At 46.7% G+C, this 12,133-nt stretch overlaps 1 pseudogene; it reads left to right on the forward strand.

Annotated features, from left to right (window-relative positions):
• Window positions 1–7,678: 7,678 nt before the first annotated feature.
• Window positions 7,679–12,133, forward strand: part of LOC102502643 (patr class I histocompatibility antigen, A-126 alpha chain-like) — a 6,824-nt pseudogene continuing 2,369 nt past the window's right edge.

Genomic DNA, 12,133 nt, shown 5'->3' on the forward strand with positions numbered 1-12,133 from the left:
GGGGGGGGGGGGCCGCGGCTGCCACCCCTGCCCTGGGCGCGCAGACCCGCGGGCGGGGACCTCCGTGAAAGCCGCTCTGTCCGCGACCCGGGACCGACGGCTGCGACGTGGGAGTGCGTGGCCGGAGCCGCCGCCGAGGCTCCTGGAAAGGCCGCCCAGCCCGGGCCGGCGTCCCTGAGCCCGCAGCCCGGCTTCTGCCCGGGGAGGTGCCTGGGGCCCCCCGCGGGGTCCTGCAGCCTTCTGAAACCCTGGGCGCCTTTAGGAGGAGGTGTCTTCCAGCTGCTTCTGAGAAATGGCCAAGGGATGTGACCTTGCTCCTCAGGGAAGGCCTTCATTGGGGTGGAATGAATTCGGGCTGTCTTAAAATAGCACCGTCGATCTTGGACGTTTAAAGCCCAATGTTTTAGGACCGAGAATGTTCGCTTTCATTTTATATTCTTATCCGGAGAATGTTCCCTTTCATATTATATTCCCTTGCTGGTACCCTGAGTTTAAAATTGTCTTGTGACTAAAAGAATGCAGAAAAGGTGTCGGGTTTCCAGTGTGTGTGGCCCACGGAACTTGCACTAAGTCAGTGCAGTGTTAGGTCCAGACACTTGTGAAATTGCATTTTTTTCTTTCATTTTTGTTGATAACAAATCATTAATACATATGAAGTCAGCAGATTCATAAATCTGAACTATACAGTAGCTCAATGAAATTTAAAGGTGAATTACCTTGTGACCACTACATAAATTGTAGCTGTGGAACATTTCCAGCATCCCAGTTTCCCTCTACTTCTTCCAAACCAGGTACCTGACTTTCTGTCATCTGTTTTGAGCTTCATACTAATGCACTCATACCGTATGCTCAGCACATTGCTCGGGATTAACTGGGTGCTCTCAGTAACTTCTTATTGCTACATAGTAATTCATTATATGGTACATGACTAATCTGTTGATCGATATTTGTGTTTCCAATTTTTGTATGTTGTGTGTTTTGGATATTGAGAACGCTATGAACATTCTTCTAAATGTCTTGATGAGCACCTTTATACACTTTTCAGCTACAGACAGAAAATTATATTTTTCGAGGGTTCATTCACTCTTCCTTTTCATTGGGTGTGTACACTCACCAGAGAGAGGGGGGCAGTGGGCGTGGTCACACCACATCCCTCTTCTATTTCTTCATCCTGTCAGGATTCTGGGCGTGCAAGCACACATACTCAGCATTTTTTTCCCTGAAGAATTATTTATATAATTTCATTATTTTTCAATTTGCTATAGGGCATGCATGCTCTAGTCCCAGCTCCCAGGATTTTTTCCAAGCCACATGGAATCCAGCTTCCCTAACCATTAAGCCATGGGACAACTCTCTTTTTTATTATGTTTTATTTATTATTATTATTATTATTATTGGAGAGGTTTTTGCTATAGGACATGTGTGCTTGCCAGATAGACAGAGAGAGACAGAGACAGAAAGTGAAAAATCACCCCCTGGGGGGGTGGGCATGGCGCAATCCCTTTTCCATTCTCCTCTCGGGATCTTGGGCACGCATGTACATGCGCCCTGTGTGAGTTTAAGCCACTGGATCCGGGACTCAAACCGTGGTCGACTACATGGGAGTTCAGCGACATAGCCATTACGCTAACTGCTGGTCCCTATTATGTTTTATTTTAAAAATGACACATTAATTGTATGTTTTGATGGGATACAATAGTATTTTCAGTATAAGAATACAATGCATAATGATTAAATCAGAGTGATAAATAATCAAAAAAAAAAAAGAAAGAATGGAGAAGAAGGGACTGTGGCACGGCCATCCCCCAGGAAGAGGTGTGTGGGGGGTGATTTCCCACTTTCTTCCTCTCTCTTTGTCTCTCTCCAGTGAGTGCAAATGCCCTACAGCAAAAACTAAAAATAAATAAATAAATAAAAAATTTAAAAAAGGAAATAAAAGAAATACCTCCCATGCCAATACTAATCAAAAAAACCTGGAGAAACTATTGGTACATTAAAACAGAGATCATGTCAGAACAAAGAAAATTATCAGGGATTAAAAGGGCCACTGCTTAATGATAAGTGGAAAAATTCTCAAAAAGACACAATTTTTAAAATTTTATGTATGTAAAAACGAAGTATCAAATATGTGAGTTAAAACTGATAGATATTCAAAGAAAATTAGGTGAATCCATTATTATATTTGGAGACTTCAACACCCTCCTCTTACAAATAGACCCAGCAAGCAGAAAGCCCTCAGGCAGAGCTGTGCTCAGGGTAGCCGTCAATCACGTGGTATAACTGACACCTGTGCGTTACTTTAGGCACCAGCAGAACACACGTCTCAGGCTCACAGGAAACATTCACCAAGGCAGATTCCGCAGAATAGAAACCCAGGAAAGCCAGCGTGTATCTGTGCACACATGAGAGAGAAAGAGAAGAGGCACTGGCTGTGGAGCTTGGTCATCCTGCGACCCTTTTTCCTCTGCTTCGTCATCTCCTCAGGACCTTGGGCACATGCACCTGCACCTGGCATGTCTCTCAAGCCATCAGGGTTGGGACTCAAACCCTGATAAGCCAGGTGGGATCCAGCTTCCTCTGGACAGTGCACTGACCTACAGAGAGTTTTGAACATTCTCAGGACAGAGTAATGCTAAATGTTTGACACATACGTACGCTAATTACTATGATTTGGTAATTATGCACTGTATTAATGTATTGAAAAGTCAAACTGCATCCCACAGATTGTATAACTACCATGTGACCATTAATAATAATAATAATAGCCAACCAGAAAGCAATACCCCCAGAAAAGTGCTGCCATAAATCTGCAAGGATGTTATGCACACACAGGAAGAGACAGATTGCTTAAATGGCTCTGTGTCTTTGAAGGATGGTGAATTTGTGACGCCTTCCCTCACCAGGTCAGTGAGTGGATAAAGGAAAGGAGGAGAAGTCATGTGCAATAATGCTCAGTGGTTTTGCTTTTGATATCATGTATATTCGCTGCAGAGAATGATGAAAGGTGGGGGCCAGCAGATGGTGGAGCAGTTACATTGTTTGGACTCATGGCTGACCATGGTTTGAGTTCCAGACTTGGTGGCTTGAAAATCACACCAGGTGCGGATGCATGTGTCCCCAAGATCCCAGGAGGAGAATAGAGGAGAATGGAGGGTGGTGGTGTCGATCTGTCGCCATCACCCAGGAGGATATAATTTTTCACTTTCCCTCTCATTGTCTCTCTAGTGAGCACCCCCGCCCTAAGGCAAAAACCTCTAAAAAAAAAATAAAAAAAATAAAAGAAAGTATAAACAAAGAAATATGATAAAATGCTAATAGAAAAAAATGACTGAAATAGAACATAAACCTCATATCCAGAGATATTTGTTGCATTTTCTTCTTTTCTGTATCCTCCTGCTGCCGCCTGAGTTTCAGATCTTTCTTGCTGTCAGGTGACAGCACAACCTCAGTGGCCTCAAGCTTTTCACTCTGCGGTAGCCATTTCCCAGGTCAGTTTAGTCTTACACTCCCTGAGGGTTTTTCTCACTTTCTCCTTCCTCCTCAGACCCCTCCAGTCCTTCCCCACTCCTAGCTGATTCCTTTCTCCCTGAGAAGAGGACTCAGGTGAGAACTGTGTCATCATCCCACATCCCCCCACAGCTCCGTCTCCTCAGCCCTCCCCAGTGATGGTGGGGGGAGGGGAGTCCTTCCCCTGTCTAAGGCCACCACTGCACTAGGACAAGATCAGGCTTCCCTCCCTACACCATCAATTTCCACTCTGCTGTCACATCCACTCCTGGGGAGTGGAGACTGGGGAGTCCAGGGTGAAGTCAGCCGCATTTGGCAAGAATCTGCTGTGTCCTCACATGGGGAAAGACGAAGGGCAAGAGGAGGGCAGGAGAGGTGAGCAGGACACCCTCTAACACAAACCTGCCACAGTCCCTGCCATTAAGGCACAAGAGCTAAACTCAGTAGGTCAAAACAGAATCCTCCCATAAAAAGCATCCACCTGACCTCAGGGCTCCCTCCAACTGCTGCCCCTTCTCTGTGACACCCCTGCAGGACAGTTCCCAAGTCCATCTACTCATGTTCTCTTTTTAACATCATATATACATGGACAGTGTTTTCAAACAGTTCAGACCAGCAGGTAGTGTAATGGTTACGTCACTAGACTCCCATGTCATCGACCGTGTTTCAAGTCCCAGACCTAGGGTCGTGGCATCAGGTTCCCTAGACTAAATGCCAAAATCAAACATTTCATCACATATCGCAACACTCACTTAGGATCTTATAATCTTACAAACTTTTCATTTAATCATCAGTCCTATTTTAGTGAAGATGATTTCTATTCCAACCAAGCCAAGTACATGCTTACGTCTATAATGAAGTAATGGCAGGGCTTCAGTGGTTCTGAACTATCTGTTGCTTTGATTAAATCTTTCCTATTTTTAATCAGGGGGGAAAAAAAGAAAAAGAACCCAAAACCCTCACTTCAGGCACGTGTGCGTGCGTGCCCGAGATCTGGAGAGGAGAATGGAGAAGGGATTGCAGTGTGGCCATCCCCCTGAGGGGGGCGGTGATTTCTCCTTTCTGTCTCTGTCTCTCCAGTGAGCACACATGCCAGGTAGTGAAAATCTCTCAACAACAACCAAAAAACTCAAATACTTCTAGGAGAGTTGCTGAGAACACAGATGTCCTCAATCGTCCAAGGACCCGGCTAATTTGACCCCCAGAACATCCTGCTTTACTTCTGCCTGGTTCTTACTGTGGCCTGTGACGTCTGTGCCTCTAAAGAGCACGTGGACAGGCTCCTCCTCTGTCAGTTTCATGTGACATCGTAAGTGGAGAGCTCCCTTCACACATCCCTGTATTCCTGACAATTACTTTATGAATTTGAAGCTCACATGACCACAACAATGCCAGTCACCCCTAGACTGTCAGCCATGGTTACTTTTCTCCCCTGAGCTGATTTCCCAGGTTCCCTGGAGTTGGTAAATGTGCTGCTCCTTCATTGGTTTAATTCCCGTTGTATCATCACAGCGTCTCTCCCTAACTCTCCCAGCCTCTGCTATAGTTTGAATATGGCCCCAGAGTTCAGGTTGGAAACTTGATCCCCAGGGTGGTGCTGGGAGCTGGGCCTACACGGAGGTGTCTGGGCCATGGGGGCTCTGCCTCCTGATCACAGGGACACCATCCTCACAGGAGGGCACCCTGCTCACCTCTCTTGCCTTCCTGGTGCCCCTCCCCTCCCCCCATGTGGGGACACGGCAGATTCTTGCTCAATGAGGCTGCCTTCACCCTGGACTCCCAGGCTCCGTACCTAAGAAAATATATTCTGTTCCTTCAATTTCCCACACCTGTGTGCTCTGCTAGAGCAGACTGAGCAGTCCATGGACACATGCGAGCCTCGCCTGTAGCTCCCCAGCGTCATCTCCAGGAGATGCCTGTCCCCAGCCCTCAGTCCTGTACTCGTGGACCGGACGCCTGCACACCTGGGCAGGGCTGACGTCGGGCCTCCTTCCTCTCATCCTGGGCAGCCCTTTGTGTCACCCCTTTGCTGGCTCCACTGTCACCTGGATCCCATGTGTCCCTTGGAACCTACGTGTCCTCTTTTATGGTTTTCTCCATCATCTGTTTCCCACTTCTTCCAACAGAACCCTCGGAACATGGAAAGTAAAATACTGAAACCCTAAACACCAGAAAATGGATTTAGGCTGCCCTAGCACTTATTCTAACTCTGACTTGGTGCAGAATTCTTTGTTGAATATACTGCCCCTTGGAATCTGCATGGCACTGCTCCGACATTGTCTGTCCCCCAAAGCTGTTTCCTTGCCCCGTGAAGTTGTCACGGTCAGGGCAGGTGTCCTGTCCCAAGACTCCCCCTGCACTCCTTGCACCCTCATGTCCAGCAGGTCTCCTGACTCAGCAGAGGCCCTGCAGTGCGTGCTGCGTGAACAGGTTGCAGTGGGGCTACTCAGGGGTCACACAGCTCCCGATGTCCTCCTGGGCCCTGAGTCCAGAGGCCCCCTGTCACAGAATTTACTGGGACACTGACGCTGTTCACTCGCTGGTGCAGAATCATCACCATCACCTGGTGGGTCGGGAATCCATGTGAGGTGAGTCAGCAAGGCTCTGATAGGACACCCCTAAGCACCCCGGCTCCACTGCCCCCTCAGCTCTGAGTCCTGTTCAGTCTGCAGAAAAGGTCACAAAGGTTCCTTGTGGATCGGCTCTGGGCTTTCATCGGTCCCTCTCAGTACAGGCCCGACATCAGCGCCTGAGACACGCTAGATGTCCACTGTCACACCTGCCACCAGAGCGTTCGCACAGCATTTAGATTATTGCCATATTTTTTGCTTTGAAAAATAAAACACTATTCAAGAACACGTATGATTATCTTCTTGGGATAAAGTCCCATAAAGGAAATTAGTGCTTGGAAATATTAGAATGTTTCAATTGCTGAGTGTTACAGAAGTCCTCTTTAGAAATGTTGTACCCCGGGGTCAGCGGCACAGGGACCCGCAGCGCTGTGGGGCTGGCCCACTCGGAGAGGCCCAGGATCCTGACCTGAGGCTGCCCTGATGTGCCAGGCACGTGCACGCCCTGACTCGGTCTGGCTGGCTGGGGTGGGGCAGATTGAGGAGTGGATGCTGTTGGGGTGCTGGCTCTTTGTTCCTCTGTCTTTCTCTCTGTGTCTATTGCTCATGAAAAAATCCATAACTGTACTGAGGCGGTGTGTACCCCAGCTTTCAGCCCCAGTGACTTTGATGACAGTAGACTTTCCCGCCATGGAGCCACTGCTGTCACCACTTACTTGCATCTTTGCCAAATCAATAAAAAATTTTATTCCCCCCCTTTTTTTTTGCTATAGAATGCGTGTGCTCGACAGAAAGACAGAGACAGAGAGACAGAAAGCGAGAAATCACCCCCCAGGGGGGATGGCCATGCCGCAATCCCTTCTCCTCCATTCTCCTCTCGGGATCTTGGGCACGTATGCACACGTGGCTGGCGCGAGTTTAAGCCACTCGAACCTCGGTCAGCTACATGGAAGACCAGTGACATAGCCATTGTACTAACTCCTGGTCCTTATTCCCGTTTCTAACTTTACATTTTCATTTTCTTTCTTTTTTTTTTTTTCACATCTACTACTAGTTTGATATCTGCATTTAATCTATACGAATTTACTTCCAAATATTGGTTATTTTTGCCCAGTTGCAATCTAAGTACTTAAAAATACTGAATTTAAGAAAGAAGCAGGCCAGCCTTGTGGCCTCGTGGTTATGGGAACTGGATTCCACATGGCCAAGCATGCAATGTGAGTACTAGCCCCACTGGCATGAAAAACACATGTGTGTATGTGTGTATGAGTGTGCACGTGTGTTCATGTGTGCATGTGTGCATGCCCCAGACCCTGACAGGATGGAGAAAGGAAGGAGAAGGGATTCTGCCTGGCGGTACCCCACTGGGAGGTACTTTCTCCCTGTCCCTCTTTTCTGTTTCTCTCTGGTGAGAACATGTGCCCTGTAGTAAATTTTAAAAGAGAAAAGAAAGAGAGAAGGAAAAGCAGCTCCCGACATCTGGGACTGGCCCGACCTCAGCCTCAGTGTGGCGCTGCTGCCCTGTGTGGACAGGCGGCCAGGTCCTTCTCCTGTGGACATGGAGCACGTCACAAACAACGTCAGACAAGAGCACGGAGGCCATGATAACGCGAGACTACACAGGACCCCTGCAGAACTGTGTTCAGAGTGCAGACAGAACCCCGGCTCTGTGCACCTCACGGGACACTGACATCTCCCCGTGCTGGCCGACACTGGTGACGCTGTTTCTTTACCAATTATGGTTTTACCCCTGTTCTCACCCACATTCATTATAGGTAAGATTTATTGGTTATTGGGGCACTCAGTCACAGAATCACTTCCGCTTTTTGAAATTCCGACGTGGCTGACCACAGTTTGAGTCTCTGACCTGGTGACTTGCTTTCTCACTTTCCCTCCCTCTCTCTCTGTCTCTCTCTGGTGAGTGCACATGCTCCATAGTAGAAGAAAATAATAATAATAATAAATTTAACATAATAATTAATAAAGTTAAATAAACAATCATTTAAACAATAAAAGAAAAGAAAATTCCTAATCTAGACCAAATGCTCACTTCCTCACTTCTCAAAATCTTCCAACTGAAGCCCATAGGTCCCAACAAGCTCTCCCGGACACCTTTGTACTGATACACTGAAACCTGATCCCCAGTGAGGTGGTGTTAGGACATGAGGTTGGGGGAGGTGATTATATCATGAGGGGGAGCTCTCATGACTGGGGTCAGGGAGCTGGGATAATAAAAGAGCTCCCCACTGCTGCCTTGCCCCTCTGCCAGGTGAGGACACAGCTGCTTTTGAAGAGGGGGACCCTCACCAGACAGGGATGTGGTCAGCATCTTGGACTTCTCAGCCTCCAGAACTGTGAGAAATAAGTCTCTGTTGCTCACAAACCACCTGGTCTTAGGCATCTTTGTCACAGCAGCCTGACAGACTAGGAACGCGGTGCTGGATGCTGTGTGGGAGTCAAGGGAAGCTCATCGGATGGATCAGTAAAGGGTCACGATTAGCTCTCACACAGACGCATCAGACTCCCGTCTGCGATAAGGACACACAGAGCCAAGTGGGCCATCGGTGCAGTTCTCTGGTGCCTCAGGTACAAACCGCTCCAGTTTCAAGGGGGAAACATGTGTCCCGTCACATGTCCCAGACTTGGGGACACTCTGACATCAAATATCCAGGGGCCAGATTCTCTTCTAGAAGAGCCCAGGGTAGAGCCCTAAGCTCAGTTTTGGGAAGCAGGAATCCAGCTCAGGGGAGGGCTTCTGGCAAGAGGCAGAGGCTGGAGCCGGTTGGGAACCCTGAAAGGTTTACCCGGAATAGCAGTTCTCAAAGCAGAGTCTGTGGAATACTGGAGGGTGCCGAAACTCACCGTTCATAGAATCTACAAGGCCAAACTAGTTTTTATAACATCACTAAGACATTATTTGCACTAAAGTTAAAACAGCAAAAATAAAGGCTAGGGTGTTAAACTGCAATAGTAGCTATTGTGTTCTTCACCACTGACGTGAAGAAGAAAACAAGTTGGTTCAGATCAGCATTGCCTGGTTGGAGTATTACAGATTATTACCTTTAGAGTCGGCGGATGGTGTCAGGTATGTGGCTGGGTCCCACACGGCTGACTTTGCTGTTCAAGTCCCAGACCCAGCACCTTGAAAATCATACTGGGTGCATGCATGTATGCCCAAAATCCAAGAGGAGACTGAAATGTTGTCAGCTAAAAATCCAGCACCCATTTCTGTGGAAAACTGGGAGGTGAAGTATAAAGGGATAAACAGAGGTCATTTAGCTGTTTTCAGGCACAGGGAATGGCCAAGAGCTAACAAGCTCACAAGCAGCTCCCAGACAGAATTTTCCACTTATCCACTGTTATCTATAACATAAATTTAGCTAGGTCAGTGTTCCTCTCACCGTCATGATTTTCCCAGAATTGTTCTGTGCACCTGTTCCTTTCTCTTTTTTTTCATTTTCTTTTTTTTTTTTTTTTTTTTTTTTTGAGGTTTTTTCTATAGGGCTTGTGTTTTGCTATAGGGCTTGTGTGCTCACCAGAAAGACAGAGACAGAGAGACAGAAAGCAAAAAATCACCCTCTGGGGGGATGGCTGTGCCACCATCCCTTCTCCTCCATTCTCCTCTTGGGATCTTGGGCACACATATACACACGCCCAGAGTGAGTGTAAGCTGCCGGGTCTGGGACTCAAACCGTGGAAGACTATGTGGGAGTCCAGTGACGTAGTCCTTATGCCATCTGCTGGTCCTGCACCTGTTCCTTTCACATGACATGTGTGAGCCTGTTTTTGTTTTTATGGTGACAGTGAAACTGTTAACTCAGGCTTGTGACGTACATTGAAAGATTAAAAGAAGCTACAACGTATTTTATTTAAGCTACATTGTTTTTTTTTTAAAAAAGAATTATTTTATTTAACTTTATTTATTTTAATTTGACCAGAGAGGGACAAAGTGAGAAAGAGAGGGAAAGTGAGAAAGCAAGCCACCAGGTCCAGAACTCAAACTGTGGTCAGCCATGTGGGAGTCCACTGCTTAACAAAACAATTTAAACATCCCTGAGTGACTATTATGGCAAACAATAACATTATTACAATTTCCAGAATTAACCTGTTACATCATGTCCCTTGAAAAAACATTCCCATTTCTCACCTGGGACCCTTCCTGTTGCATTTTTGTGACCATTATCTAAAGCAGTGGCTTGAATTTCCCCTTCTAAGCAAACAGGCTTACTTCAGACCTTATTTCTTACAATAGTTACAGATTACATTAGTTACAGAAGCTGCAAGCACCAGTTAACTCTGAGAGTGTAAGAAAGAGGAATAAAGTAAAGCAAAACACAGCGTTAAAATCAGTTTTTCCTGCTGTAAGAGGAGTAGTAATTGCAGAGTGGTCACCCTCCCTGGGGGGAGGTGGGCCGTTTCTCCTGCTCCCTCTCCCCCCACCCTATTTCTGTCCCTGTCTCTCTCTGGCAAGCGCACACGCTCTATAGCAAAAATTTACCAAAGAACAAAAAAGTGATGAACTTTATTGAATCTTCATTCTAGTGCCCACACTCCTAAATGTCCTACATGATTCAATGGGAAATGTGCACAAAGCACTTCAACTCTATTCCAAAGTAGGCTGCTTGTGTCAGGGAAATAATTTTTTGAGCTATATTAACTCCATTTTAATAGAATAGCAAGTTTCCTTGAAAGAATGAATGACAGAGATGGTCTGATTATTTAGACTTGGACATTTCACTGACACGTTTGACATTTGAATATTCGGCTGAATATTGTCTCTACGAGATAATCCACTGAGTAATTGTGCCAATGTTAAAATGAAAACTTCCAAGAGAAAATTAGACTATTGGAAAATTTATATTTACTACCATTACCATTAACATGTCTTTTTAAAAGTTTTTGTCATAGGGCACGTGCACTCCTTGGAGATAGAGCAAGAACAAAGGAAAGTGAGACACTGTTTTCCCAGGGCTGACCACCCATCAGTCCCTTCTGCTCCATTCCTCTCTGGGGATGTCAGGCACCCACAACAGCCTGGCTGCTGAGCCTGATTTTCAAGCCTTAGGGTCAAGAACTCAAACCTCCCACTCTGCCCTGTGGGAGTCCAGTGTCTTAAACTCTCTGCCACCTGCTGGCCCAACACATGCAATTTTTAAAATAATTTGTAATTTAAAGTTCTACAAAGAGTTAGTTCCATATTGTCATCTGGTGAAACAGCATTACTTTAAAAAACCATGCATTAGTGCAAGATCAATGCAACGTACTAGATAAACACAGATTTCAATGTAACGGAACATAAAATATTCAGTTTCAGGTTTCACCTTGCAAATAGCCTTTAGGACGCTAAAATGTGTCATTTCAGTGTAGTATTAAACATGAATGCCCATGATTGAAAACGTTATTAAAAATATTCCACCTAAATATTTATGTAAGGCTAAATTTTTTTCATAAACTTCAGCTAAAATAACAGACTGAATAAGCAGACATGAAAATCCTGCGATCTTATAGTGAGAGATAATCCACATAAACAAAATTTCTTTTGGGATCCTCATTAATTCCTAAGAGCATATAAGATCCTGAAACCTAAATAAACATCTGAGAACCTCTGACTTCCCAGCTTCTGTCCAGGCCTCAGGGGAACGAGGTGACAAAGAGCTCACAGTGCAAGACAAAAGGGTCAGGGCAAAGTCTGGGGTCTCAGTTCCAAGGGCAGAGTTCCGTTCTCCCAACCCGGTCGTGTTCTTCTGCCCGGACACTCCTGACGTGACCCCAGCTCTCACTCCCATTGGGCGCTCTGTTCTCACTGGAGCCAATCAGCGCCGTCGGGGTTCCCGGTTATAAACTCCCCAGGAACCCGCTGAGGCTCAGATCGCCCCGGGCTCTGAGGATGGTGGTCATGGCACCCCGAACCCTCCTCCTGGTGTTCTCGGGGGCCCTGGCCCTGACCGAGACCTGGGCGGGTGAGTAGGGATCGGGGTCGGGGGGAACCGGAGTCACGGGAGGAGCGAGGGGACCGCCCGGCGGGGACGCTGGCCCGGGAAGCCCCGTCTCCGCGC

The sequence above is a fragment of the Tupaia chinensis genome, unplaced genomic scaffold, assembly GCF_000334495.1.
Source record: "Tupaia chinensis unplaced genomic scaffold, TupChi_1.0 Scaffold143271_1, whole genome shotgun sequence".
NCBI classification, from domain to species: Eukaryota; Metazoa; Chordata; class Mammalia; order Scandentia; family Tupaiidae; genus Tupaia; species Tupaia belangeri.